This window comes from Mercurialis annua, linkage group LG8, assembly GCF_937616625.2.
Source record: "Mercurialis annua linkage group LG8, ddMerAnnu1.2, whole genome shotgun sequence".
NCBI lineage: Eukaryota > Viridiplantae > Streptophyta > Magnoliopsida > Malpighiales > Euphorbiaceae > Mercurialis > Mercurialis annua.
Window position 1 is genome coordinate 16,716,930 of NC_065577.1, and position 15,029 is coordinate 16,731,958.

Here is a 15,029-nt window from a genome sequence, read left to right on the forward strand (position 1 = left end):
CCCAGCGGCAGTCGATTTCTGAGTCATTTTATCCTGAAATACTTACAAAATTTACACAACAAATCCTACCAATATTAACAACAACCAACAATATATTCACAAAGTGTCCAATTACTCACATTTGTTTCCATTTAATTGTTTAAACTACATGCCAACATTATTTATTTATTTTGACAAATTCTATGGTATTAAGCTTAAATAATGTGCAAAAAGTGTGTGGGTGAATCCTTATTGGAGTACAAGAAGTGATTACAACTTCTATTAACACTAGAATTTAAATTTATTCAATTCCCCTAATTTTCAATTTCTAGGGTTCTTCCTAATTTTTGTTTGTATTTTGTCAATTTGATGCAATCTAAGGTTGGAAAACTCAAATTACATGTTGGGTAAACAACCTAAAAGCTTACTAACTATGTTAACCTCACCAATTTTATTAACAACACCACCTTAGTAAAAATTGAATTTCAAATTCTAGAGAGAAAAAGTGAAAGAAGCATGTACCTTATTTGATGAATATGGACAAAATAACCTTGGGGATGATGGTGGAACCTCTCAATTGGTGTGAAATGCTTAATATTTAATTTGATTTGGTGTTTGAAGCAACTATAAATGATAAGCTTTTGAAAATGGAAGAGCTATGGAGGGAAAGAAGTGAAAATGCCAAAAAAATGCTTCTTAAAAAACGGACTCAGACCATCAGCCGGTCCTTGGCCGGCCTGCGATCGTGGGCCGGCTGAAGGCCGGCTGAAGGTCTGCTTCAAATTTCAACATTTTTTTTTTCGTTTTTAAATTAATCGGCCGGTGCTTGGCCGGTCTGACATCGAGGACCGGCTGAGCACCGGCTGACTTGCTGGAAAGAATTTTTTTGAAAGAATTTTTTTTTTTTTTCGTTTTTATTTTATTTTGATTTATATTGAGCTCTAAATTTATTAAACATAAAACGTAAATTAAAAACAAACATAAGGTGCAACACATTAATAACACAAGAAATTGTGGGCTCTTTATTTAATTCAACTTGTTAAAATGACATAAAAAAAATAAAAACAAAACACGAAAAACACAAACGCAACATAAAAATCAAACACACAGAACGAACACACACTACTAACTCCTCCTAGCCCCACAATTTTGAACCAAAATTTCCCTAGAACGCATTTTTAGGCCTCATGCAAAATTGTTTCCTAGGGCGTCCAACTTTTCCGGTACTGATAATTCTTGGGCGACCCCTAGCTCGAACCATCTCTCCACAAAGATTCTCCGCCCCATAGGGTTCTATCACCTCATCATTCCCTACATAGAATGCTATCTCTTTCTCCACCTCATCCTCAAAAAGTTTACGCATAGCACGCCGAGTTGCCTCCTTAGCCCCCTCATCATCCGAAATTTCAATGGGGTTGAAAAAGCAACCCGAGGGAAAGAAAAAATCCCCCGGAGTAGAATAGTCAGTAGAAAAAGAAGAAGTATAAGGAGGAGAGCTCATTCCTAACAGAGAATGTTCTTTCTCCTTAGGTTTAGGAGTTTCAACTTCGAATGTCTCCACCGGACCTTCTTCACCCTCATCCTCTTCCGGATCTTCCTCGGATTCGCTATCCGAATCTTCCTCGGATTCACCATCCGTGTCCTTCTCAGATTCATCATCCATTTCATCATTGGGTGGTACTGGTTGGAATAATTGATCCTCGTAGTCTACGGGTTCGTAGACACCCTCTGGAATCCAAGGCTCGAGTTCCTCGGGGTACTGATATGCCTCAAGTGGCTCGAACTCGGGATAAGAATCATACGATGGATATTCATACTCATATGATGGAGCTTCGTATTCATCCTCGGTGTCCGAATGAGTAGCGGATGAGTAACCGGAATAATAACCCATGATGCCGAAAGAAGTTATGAGAATTGAGTTTGTAGAATGAGAAGAAAGCTATGAGAATTGTGTTTGAGATGAAGAATTTGTGGAATTAGTGGTTCTATTTATAGGGTTTCGAACGGTAGCTAACTAAGGTAAAACACTCTATTTAGGAAGCTAACAAAACTAGAAAAGACAGTTACCTTAAGAACTAAAGCACACAAAAGCTAATTAAATGTTAATAAAGGAAACTTACATATGTACAATTTTTCATAAAGAAATAAATCCATGCACAAGTAAATATTTTCATAATTAGGAAGTTAGCTTATATACTACTTATTTTTTAAAGAAATAAACTCATGCAAAAGTTAACTTTTCTACTAGGAAATAAAAATATATACCATATTTTCTAATATGAATACAATCAAATAAGATAGCTAATGTGAATATGAAAAAAAATGAAATAAATTTAAATGAAAGAATATATTTTTTTGTTTAATGAAAAATCAAAGACAATATTTTATTTTATTTTTATTGTGATAAAATCACCATCTTATTTATTTGCAAGAATACATGTTAAAGAAAATATTGACATTTGAAAATGAGAAGCTAAATTAAATATGGAAAAAAAAATAGATAAATATTTTTTTTTATTTATTTTTAGACAAGGTTTAAAGAAAATAAGCTTAAAAATAAATAAATAAGAGCACAGCACCCCCACACAGACAGATGAAAATATCAAAAGAAAATTCATGTCTGTTAAAATATGAGGATGCGACTGAGCAATTTGGAATTTCTCCCAAATCGTGCTTGTTTAAGGTCACTAGCCTTGACCATATGTTACCTGGATCAAGCTGGGGTGGTGAGAGTGAAACACTCTCGTCCTTCATCAGTTAACGGTCCTAAGTATGGCTTGCATCTCTGTCCATTAACCTTGAAAGACTCACCATTGCTATTTTCCAGCTCAATTGCTCCGTGATCAGCTACATGTCGTACCTTGAATGGTCCACTCCACCTTGATTTAAGCTTCCCAGGGAACAGACGTAAGCGAGAATTATACAGTAACACAAAACTGCCTGCTGTAAACTGCTTAGGCACAATGTGAGCATCGTGCCACTTCTTAGTCTTTTCCTTGTAGAGCTTTGCATTCTCATAAGCTGTTAAGCGGAACTCATCAAGTTCATTCAACTGTAATAACCGCTTCTCCTTAGATGCCTTGGGATCAAAATTCAGCTCCTTGATTGCCCAATACGCTCGATGTTCTAGCTCCAAGGGCAAGTGACACGCTTTTCCAAACACCAATTTATAAGGAGACATACCAATTGGTGTTTTGAAGGCTGTTCGATATGCCCAAAGTGCATCGTCCAGTTTCAGAGACCAATCTTTGCGCGTGTTATTGACTGTTTTCTCCAGAATCCGTTTCAGCTCTCTGTTGGATACTTCAACTTGTCCGCTTGTCTGTGGATGATAAGGAGTTGCCACTCTATGATAGACATTGTACTTCTTCATTAAAGCATCAAACTGTCTATTGCAGAAGTGCGAACCCCCATCACTGATAATAGCACGTGGTACTCCAAATGTGTTGATCAGCTTTTTCAGGAAATTCAGAACCACTTTTCCATCATTGGTAGGTAAAGCTGCTGCTTCCACCCATTTCGACACGTAGTCGACACAAACCAAGATATACTGGTTCCCAAAAGACATAGGGAATGGTCCCATGAAATCGATACCCCAAACATCAAAAATTTCAACCTCCTGAATGGAAGTGAGCGGCATCTCATTCCTCCTCGAAATATTTCCTGTTCGCTGACATCTCCCACAATGCTCCACAAATGTTCTAGCATCGCGAAATATTGTAGGCCAGAAAAATCCACTTTCCAAGACACGAGCTGCAGTCCGAGCTGACCCATAATGGCCTGCATAATCCGAAGCGTGGCATTGCCTCATGATGGGAAACATTTCCTCTTCTGCAACACACCTCCGAATCATTCCATCTCCACAAACTTTGAACAGATAGGGATCATCCCAGAGATATCGTCTAACATCAGACATAAATTTCTTTCGCTGGTGGTAGTTCAGGTCTGATGGCATGATGGAAGCGGAGAGGTAATTTGCAAAATCTGCATACCACGGCCTCGCTTTATCTCTTATGAACATGAGCGTTTCATCAGGGAAACTCTCATTGATGAAATCTCCATCTATTACAGGCTCTGGCACCTCTAATCTTGATAGGTGGTCTGCGACCACATTCTCAGTACCCTTCTTATCCTTGATTTCGATATCAAACTCTTGAAGGAGTAAAATCCATCGAATCAATCTAGGCTTAGCATCCTGCTTAGCGAAAAGATATCGAAGTGCAGCATGGTCAGTGTAGATTATAATTTTAGAGCCAAGAAGATATGACCTAAATTTATCCACTGCAAACACTACAGCCAACATCTCTTTTTCTGTGGTAGTGTAGTTCAGCTGAGCTCCGGAAAGAGTACGACTAGCATAGTAGATGACATGAAGCTTCTTATCTTTCCTTTGCCCCAAAACACTACCCAACGCCTGATCACTTGCATCGCACATGAGTTCAAATGGAAGATTCCAATCTGGACAAGATATGACTGGGGCAGTAACGAGTGCCTCTTTCAACTTGAGAAATGACGCTAAGCAGGCATCAGTGAACACAAAAGGCGCATCCTTGACAAGTAAGTTTGTCAGAGGACGTGCTATAGATGAAAAATCTTTAATGAAGCGGCGATAAAACCCTGCATGCCCTAAAAAGGCACGAACTCCCTTCACTGTAAGTGGAGGTGGCAGTCTCTCGATCACCTCAGTCTTTGCTCGGTCCACTTCTATACCCTCCTTGGATATCTTATGTCCTAAAACAATGCCCTCTTCCACCATGAAGTGGCATTTCTCCCAGTTTAATACCAGATTAGTTTCCTCGCACCTTTGCAAGACTCTATCCAGATTTTGAAGACATCTTTCAAAGGAATCTCCAAATACCGAGAAGTCATCCATGAATACTTCCATAATATCTTCGATCATGTCATTGAAGATGGAAGTCATGCATCTCTGAAATGTAGCAGGAGCATTACACAGACCAAAGGGCATACGGCGATATGCGAAAGTGCCGTATGGACAGGTGAATGTAGTTTTCTCTTGGTCCTCTGGATAAATCAGAATTTGATTATATCCCGAGTATCCATCAAGAAAACAATAGAATGCATGACCCGCCACTCTTTCCAACATCTGATCAATGAACGGAAGTGGAAAATGATCCTTCCTTGTTTCTGTATTCAGCTTCCTGTAATCAATACATACTCGCCAACCAGTAACTGTGCGAGTTGAGATTTGCTCTCCCTTGTCGTTTTCCACGACTGTCATACCTCCTTTCTTAGGTACGCACTGAATCGGGCTTACCCATGCGCTGTCGGAAATGGGATAAATAATGCCCGCATCAAGTAGTTTCACAATTTCCTTATGAACTACTTCCTTCATATTTGGATTCAGCCTTCTCTGCCTCTGTGCAGAGGTTTTGGATTCATCCTCGAGATGAATCTGATGCATTACCACAGAAGGACTGATCCCTCTGATATCTGAGATCTGCCACCCAACAGCCAAAATTCGTCCCTTGACTGTGTTGATGACCTTCTGCTCTTGCTCCTTGGTGAGCTTATTGCTGATAATGATAGGTAAAGTACTGTCAGCTCCCAAGAAAGCGTACCGAAGATGTGCTGGTAAAGTCTTGAGTTCCAGCTTAGGTGGCTTTTCTGAAGAAGGAGGAGTGATGTGTTTGTTCTTGACCAATGGCTCAAGAATTGGTTCCTCCTCGCATTCTTCCTCTTCTTGACTGGAAACCAACTGTGCATTCGCACAAGTGCGAATATGTGCTCGTACGGGACTTTCCAGTTCTGTCTTTTGGTCTGCCACAGGGCATTCACAAGTAAACTCCATACTACTTATGTCATCCTGATCCCAATCAGAGTTCAATATGGAGTTGTTTTCTTCTATCCGCTCTTGCACTAGCTCGTCCACCATGTCAATCTGCATCCATTTCTCCTCGATATTGGGGTGGCGTGTAATCTTCTTCATGTCAAACTCAACACTCTCCTCCCCAATTCTCAAAGTCAGTTTACCATTATGCACATCAATAAGAGCTCTGCCAGTGTTCATGAACGGTCGCCCCAAGATCATCGGGCAGTCCCTGTCGGCTGCATAATCAAGGACAACAAAATCTACAGGAAATATAAACTTGTTAACCTTAACCAAAACATCCTCCACAATCCCATGTGGCTTCTTCAAAGAGTGATCTGCCAATTGTAACATCATTGGGGTAGCTTGTACCTGCTGATCACCAAATATGCTCCGGAACAGAGATAGGGGCATCAAATTTATACTAGCACCTAAATCACACAGACAATTAATGGACTGCATGTTACCAATAGTACAGGGAATAGTAAAACTCCCTGGATCCTGAAGTTTCGTCGGAAGATTGCTCAAGATGATTGAGCTGCAGTTCTTTGTCATGGGTACTGTACCTTCTACCTCCCAACTCCGTTTGTTGGTGATGATCTCTTTTAGAAACTTGGCATAATGTGGCATTTCGCGTAAAGCGTCAGCCAGACTGATGTTGATTTGCAGTTTCTTGAAAGTGTCTAAAAACTGGTGGAACTTCCAAGTATCTTGCGGTTTCTTCAATCGCTGAGGGAATGGTATTTTTGGTACGTACGGAGGTAGTGGAGTAGGTTTAGTGACTACCTTTTCAGGTTCCTTTTCCTTTCTCTGCTCCTTTTCTACCTCTGTGCTAGTACTTGCTGCGTATGGATCATCCAATGCCTTTCCATTCCTCAGTTCAATTGCTTTCAAATGTTCTCGGGGGTTTTCCTCAGTAGTGGAGTGCTTTCGCCATCTGCTGTATTTGCAATTCTTGATTGTGAATAGTAGCAGCATGATTCTTGAGTGCTTGCTGAGTCTCTGCGTCCTTCTTCAGCATCAACTCCATCATTTTGTCCATTTTACTGTGTAGAGACTCTCCCTGTTCTTTCTGCTGAAAACCAGGTGGATGCTGTGGCCTACTATTCTGATGGTGGAAGTTTCCTTGATTTTGGAAGTTTCCCTGATTCTGCTGTGATCTTTGTTCTCCTTGAAAACTAGGACCTGCCTGATTGTGGGTTTGATTTCCATTATCCTTCCATGAGAAATTTGGGTGATTTCTCCACCCTGGATTGTAAGTAGCAGCATATGGATTATTTCCTGGTCTCTGTCCTCCCACATAATTGATTTGCTCGTTGATCTGCTGCGACATCACATAGCACTCATTCGCCGTATGGCTAGGATCTCCACAAACCTCACAGTTACTCTGAATTGCAGCAACATTATGAGTGTTGGGTGTTACAACTTGTTTTGTGAGAAAATCCTGTAATAGTGATTTGACTGTCTCCACTACTGGGTCAGTAGCAACTGCCATCACTCCTCTCTGAGCAGGCGCCTTCGCCCTCTCAGTTGGCCAAGAACAGCTGTTCACTGCCAACTCGTCTAACAGCTCAAATGCTGCATCAGTGGTCTTCCTCATCAATGACCCTCCTGCGGCTGTATCAATGATGCTCCTGGTCTGATCATTTGACCCATTATAGAAATTTTGGATCAAATTCTCTCTGGTAATATGATGATGAGGAATTTTTCTCTGCAATTCCTTGTACCGCTCCCATGCGTCACTCACTGATTCTCCATCCAATTGCTGATAAAGCATGATATCTCTAGTCAGCTTTGCGGTCTTCGCCATGGGAAAGTACTTGTTCAGGAATGCCTTGGCCAAATCTGGCCATCTGTTAATGCCAACTCTAGGCAGAGCGTGAATCCAAATTTTCGCTTTATCCCTCAGAGAAAATGGGAATAAGCGCAGCCAAACTTCATCTTCTGTCATGTTACTGAGCTTGAATGTACTGCACACCTCCAGGAAATTCGAGATGTGTGCATTTGGATCTTCATTTGGTAGCCCATAGAACTGACAGCGGGCTTCTAACAACTGAATGATACTGGTTTTAATCTCGTAATGGTTTGCCCGCACAGGATGTGCAAAGTAACCATGCGTATTATTTCCTACATTCGGCTGAAAGAATTCCATCAATGTTGGTTGTCTCTGCCTGTTATTATTCTGTCCTTGCAGATCTTGCGGATTCTGCAGATTTTGGGGATTCTGCAGATTTTGGGGGATTACTCTGTTATCCCCTTCATTATTTAATCCAAGCGGATTACCATCTTCGTCTGCCATATTTAGATTCTTTTGAGCTGATTTTCTGATGCTTCGCTCAAAAGTTGTGAGATCTGGTTGAAATGTTTCTAAAGGTAGACCTTTGCGACGTGTATTATGCATACACTACAAGAAGAGTACCTGTATCAACAAAAACAACAAAACCCACGCGTAAAACAAGAAAATAAAAGACTAAAACAAGCCGAGCTATCCTAACTTAGATGTTAAAGATATGCTTTCCCCGGCAACGGCGCCAAAAACTTGTTGATAAAATTTGCTGCAAGTGCACAGTGTCAACTCGTAATATAGACTGTGAAGTCCAGATATCGTACCCACAAGGAAAGCAACTAAATACACCCAATTAAGATACTCAATTTGGATAGCCAAAAAGATAATTTGGTTGAAGTGATTTAAAGTTAATAAAATAGAATTAAGCAGATTTAACTTAGAATAAAATTAAGCTTTGAATAAAAATGGGTTTAAACAATAATAAGGAAGATCAGGGATTATTAATTTTCTTTATGTCATTAATCTCATGGGATAATTGGATTATGTTATCAATTTAATGGTTCAGGCTAGTCTAATGCATCTATAACTCTCTCTCAAGCCGCTATAGATAAAAATATACAAATAACCAATTAATAAGTAGATTACTCACTCTCGTGTTATAAACTACCAAATCAAGTGATTAAATGACATTTATTAAGAAAACCTCAAGAACACGTATTCATTAACTCACTCTCGTGTTATTAATTCATACGTTGTTAATTAACTGATCTATTTCAATTAAGCTCTCTCAAGTCATAATTAAAACATAGGGCAGTGAATGAATTGGCCAAAAACATTCAAGCATTAAGAGCATTAATTAACACATCATTTTAATAACAATCCAATATCCCAATATGATCAAGTAGACATAAGTCCAACTAATAATCCCCGAAAATGGGTTTAGCTACTCATAATTAAAGGAAATTCAACAATAACATATATGGAATTCATGATTAACAAGAACACAACGGTAATTGATCTCTCAATAATGTTGTACCTTAACTCCGGAATTCCAATATGTTTTGCGTAATAATCCCAAACTATAGAGTAGAAATGATACTAAAATAGACTACCTCTAATGGCTAGTCTATGATCTAGATGTAAACTATAAAATGTATGATCTCTAAATTGAAAGATGATTTTTCTCTACACAAATGCAAGCTATTTATAGAGTTGCTAGGAGTGGAGCTCAAGCCAAGAATCCCTCTTCATATCATGGAGTTTGAGTGATGATCAAGCTTTGGATCTCTTCTTTCCATGTAGAGCGGAGTAGGGAGCAAGTTCTTCCATAACCGTCTTGAGTGAATCAGGGTTCACTTATCTCGTTTCCAAAGATAGCTTGATTAAATCTCATCTTGATTCATACTTTGAGTGCAAGCCAAGGAAGATCTTTTTGAGTGTGAACCCAATATATATTGCTTATGGAAGATGTGTGAACGTATCGGCCAAGAATCCCCACGCGATTCCCAAGAATCGGATTTGAACTCTGAGATCAGGAGTCAGCCGGCCCTTGGCCGGCTCATAGTCGTGGGCCGGCTGAAGGCCGGCTGATGATTTATTTTCCGGTTCGGTTCGGTTTTGACTCGGTTTGACCCAAAACTTGGTTGGCTTTCTTGAACTCAGCTCGAATCCTTCTGGCTCTGACTATTTTTGCATTTTAACTCTGTTTTATTCCTAAAAACTCGAGAAACATTAAATATTTACATTCTACAACTAATTTATCAAATAAGCGAAATTAACTAAATAAGCGTATATTTTACATCATAAAATACTAAAAACTAGTAAATAAATGACCTCTAAATGACGTAAAATATACACTTATCAGATACCGCCGTATCTTATGGCTCCTGCTGAGCTGAAGGAGTTAAAGGAGCAGTTGCAAGAACTGTTGGACAGTGGCTTCATCAGACCGAGTACTTCTCCGTGGGGTGCTCCAATTCTGTTTGTTAAGAAGAAGGATGGTTCCTTTCGGCTTTGTATCGACTACAGGCAGTTGAATAAGGCTACCATCAAGAACAGATATCCTCTTCCTCGCATCGACGACTTGTTTGATCAGTTGCAGGGTGCAAAGTGTTTTTCCAAGATTGACTTGAGATCCGGGTATAATCAACTTCGGATTCGGGATGTCGATGTGCCTAAGACTGCTTTCAGAACGCGTTATGGGCATTTCGAGTTTCTGGTCATGTCGTTTGGGTTGACTAACGCACCAGCAGCGTTTATGGACATGATGAATCGGGTTTTCAAGCCGTTTTTGGATCAGTTTGTTATCGTCTTCATTGATGACATCCTGATTTATTCTCGGAGTGAGGAGGAGCATGATTATCACTTGAGGACTATACTACAGACCTTGCGAGAGCATCAGTTGTATGCTAAGTTCTCAAAGTGCGAGTTTTGGCTGGAACAGGTTACCTTCTTAGGACACGTGGTGTCGAAGGATGGGATCAAGGTCGATCCGAAGAAGATTGAGGCGGTTATGGATTGGCAGAGGCCGAGGTCAGTTACCGAGATCAGGAGTTTTCTTGGGTTAGCTGGATACTACCGTCGGTTCGTGCAGGATTTCTCTCGGATATCTGCACCTTTGACTAAACTGACACAAAAGGGTGTTAAGTTTGAGTGGACCGACAAGTGTCAGGCAAGTTTCGAGAAGCTGAAGGAGATTCTGACTACAGCTCCTGTTTTGGCGTTGCCTTCTTGTTGGGTTTTATGGGTTCATAACGCAGCGGAATTTCAAAAATTTATCTAAAAACCCAAACCAAGATCCATGTAATTCGAATTAACAGAATAATTACTTACTTGTATGTCGAATTCAACAGCAATGTAGGAAGGAAGGAGGTGGTTCACTTTGGTGATACCTGGCCTCGGATCAGAAACGCCTCCAAAAGAATGCGTCCTCTACGAGTATCCACACGAACAGACCTTAGCCAAAACTAGTGCTTGTGTGCTAGCACTATTGCTTCACAAGCAATTTCGAATTTTAGTGATTTAGTGAATAATGAATTTCGTGATTCTCAAACCAACTGCTTAATGAGTATTTATAGTGATAAATAACACTAGGATTTGAGACAAATTCGAATTTCAATCTCATTGCAATTCTACAAGTTTATGTTTATCAAAAACTCGTTTTTGATAATTCTCCATATATATTAATTACTATATTTATTATTTTCAAAAAATAATAAATTAAGGAAAACACTTATCTTTAAATTTCGAATTAATATATATATATTTATTAATATATATATATTACGAATTATATATATATATATATATATATATATATATATATATATATAATTAATCACTTAATCACATTGGGCTTGTACAACACATAACTGTTTTGGGCCTGTTCTTAGTGTGCGACCCTGTAGGTTCATATAACGTTGGCAGTAGGCTCAAAATCCCTATTTCAGCCCACAAGTCATAAGTGGCCTCTAGCAAGACATTATGACTACCCAAGTTATATGAATATCGATAATCCGATTTAACCATTTACAATAATATTTTAATCCCTTTGTCTCTCGATATCCAGATTGAATATAAGGCATAGTTATGTCATCCTTATAACATTCAATCATTAGTTTCTTGACTCTAAGTAGACTGAAAATGATAACTTCTTATCAATTAGCATGGCCATGCATTTTCTTCAGTCTATCTTCTTCAAGGGGCCCATAGATATCTTACTCAAATAAATGAGGGACAAATTCCTTCTCGGTCACTCACATTTCTCACATAGTTACTTTCATATCCAATGACAATCTATTCCATTATCCTGTTAAAGATAATGTAAGACTGTATCAAAATATGAAATATCTATGTAGAAATCCATGATGATTTCAAGGTCAAAGGATTATACTAATAGAACTGTAATGAGAATTACTTATGACAGTGATCTATGTAGTATTCTCACAGTGGGTCATCCAGTGCCTTATTTCTCAAATAGCACCTATGATTTGACTTAATATCTCATATACATGATTAGTAAAACATAATCATCAGTCAACATCATACTAGTCTCAATGTTCTATTAAGACTAGGGATAGATGGTATATAATTCTTTTATTAAACCTAAGGGTTCTACTATCAAGTCACATACTCGATGACCTTAGAAAGAATTAACCATTCACGTATTTTAATCATTAATATAAAATGATAAAAAACTGCCAATCAATAAATAATAAAATGATAAAGTCAAAACATGGACAAACATGATTGACCTAGTGCATATCACTAACAATCTCCCACTTGCACTAGGCCCAATCTACATTAAATCTAATTCCCATGGACCTAGTATGACTCTCATGCTTAGGCTGTGGAAGAGCCTTAGTTAGCGGATCAGCAACATTATCATTTGTCGAAACTCTGCATCTCTTCACGTCTCCTCTCTCAATGATTTCTCGAATGAGATGATAACGTCTAAGTATGTGTTTGGATCGCTGATGTGATCTGGTCTCCTTTGCTTGTGCTATGGCCCCATTGTTATCACATAACAAGTTCACTGGATCGGATATACTAGGAACAACTCCTAATCCAGTTATGAACTTTTTGATCCAAACAGCCTCCTTAGCTGCGTCTGAAGCAGCTATATACTCAGCTTCTGTTGTAGAATCAGCAACGGTGTCCTGCTTCGAGCTCTTCCAGCTAAAAGCACCTCCATTCAAACAAAACACATATCCTGACTGTGATTTATAATCATCAATGTCAGTTTGGAAGCTAGCGTCTGTGTAACCCTTTACAATCAGCTCATCTTCCTGACCACCATATAGCAAGAATGCATCCTTGGTTCTTCTCAAGTACATAAGGATGTTCTTAACTGCTGCCCAGTGACTTTCACCTGGATTTGACTGGTATCTGCTCGTTGTACTCAAAGCATATGAGACATCAGGTCGAGTGCACAACATTGCATACATGATAAATCCAATAGCAGAAGCATATGGAATCTTACTCATGCGGTCTCGCTCATCCTGTGTTTTAGGACACTGAGTCTTGCTGAGACTGATGCCATGTGACATTGGCAAGAATCCTCTCTTGGAGTCTTGCATACTAAACCTGTTTAATACCTTATCAACATAAGTGCTTTGACTTAGGCCAATGAGTCTTCTAGATCTATCTCTATAGATCTTGATGCCTAATATATAAGCAGCATCGCCCAAGTCTTTCATTGAAAAAGACTTCCCTAACCATGATTTAACATTTTGCAGTATGGGAATGTCGTTTCCAATGAGTAGTATGTCATCAACATAAAGCACTAAGAAAACAATCGCGCTCCCACTAACCTTCTTGTACACGCAAGGTTCATCTTCATTCCTGATGAATCCAAACTCTTTGATTGCTTCATCAAAACGAAGATTCCAACTCCGAGAAGCTTGCTTTAATCCATAAATGGATTTTTTGAAGCTTGCAAACCTTTCCAGAATTCTCTGGACTGGCAAAACCCTCAGGTTGTGTCATGTACACATCCTCAAGTAAGTTTCCATTAAGAAACGCTGTTTTGACATCCATTTGCCATATCTCATAGTCATAATATGCAGCTATGGCAAGGAGAATTCGAATGGATTTGAGCATAGCAACTGGTGAAAAGGTTTCATCATAGTCTATACCATGTATTTGTCTGAAACCTTTTGCAACTAGTCTTGCTTTATAGGTATGCACATTGCCATCCATGTCAGTCTTCATTTTGAAGACCCATTTACACCCAATGGTTTTTACACCATCCGTTGGGTCAATCAAGGTCCAAACTTGATTATCATACATGGATTGCATTTCAGATCTCATGGCTTCGAGCCATTTTTCAGAGTCAGGACTATTTATGGCCTCTTGATAGGATGTGGGTTCTTCTTGATCCACAATCATCATATCATTGTTCTCAGTAATGAGAAATCCATATCTCATAGGATTATGACGTGTCCTATCAGACCTCCTTTGGCCTTGTGGTACTTGTACTGGTTCAGCAATTGCTTGTTGATTCTTTTGAGGTTCCATACTTGGTACAATGCTATTTTGTGGTTCTTGAATTTCTTCAAGTTGTACTGTACTCCCACTGGTTCCTTTGGAAATAAATTCTTTTTCCAAAAAGATACCATTTCGAGCAACAAACACTTTGTTCTCATAAGCATTGTAGAAGTAATATCCTTTAGTTTCTTTAGGATATCCTACAAAAAGGCATTTGTCAGATTTGGGTGCTAATTTATCTGAAATTAGTCGCTTCACATAAGCTTGACATCCCCAAATCTTAAGAAAAGACAAACTAGGAGTTTTTCCAGTCCATATCTCATATGGTGTCTTTTCAACTGCCTTTGATGGAACTCTATTCAAAATGAATGCAGCGGTTTCTAAAGCATAACCCCAAAATGAGATTGGAAGATCAGTTTGACTCATCATTGATCGAACCATATCCAATAGAGTTCGATTTCTCCGTTCAGACACACCATTCCATTGTGGTGTTCCAGGTGGAGTCAATTGAGAAACGATCCCACAATCTCTTAGATGATCTACAAATTCTTGGCTTAAATATTCACCACCCCGATCAGATCTTAGTGTTTTAATATTTTTACCAAGTTGATTTTGTACTTCATTCTTAAATATTTTGAACTTTTCAAAAGATTCAGATTTATGTTTCATCAGATAAACATAACCATATCTACTGAGATCATCAGTAAAAGTAATGAAGTACTGAAATCCACCTCTAGCATTTGTACTTAATGGACCACATACATCTGTATGTATAAGGCCCAATAAGTTTTTAGCTCTTTCACCTTGTCCAATAAAAGGTGTTTTTGTCATTTTGCCCATTAGACAAGATTCACATGTTTCAAATGATTCATAATCAAATGAATTCAAAAGTCCATCTCTTTGAAGTTTTGATATGCGTTTCTCATTTATATGGCCTAAACGACAATG

At 38.8% G+C, this 15,029-nt stretch overlaps 1 non-coding gene across 1 annotated transcript; it reads left to right on the forward strand.

The window, feature by feature from the left end:
• Positions 1–7,494: 7,494 nt before the first annotated feature.
• LOC126662419 (small nucleolar RNA R71) lies at positions 7,495–7,601 on the forward strand. The gene has a single exon (XR_007635794.1). It is a non-coding gene; the product is annotated as a small nucleolar RNA R71 (small nucleolar RNA).
• Positions 7,602–15,029: the final 7,428 nt, after the last annotated feature.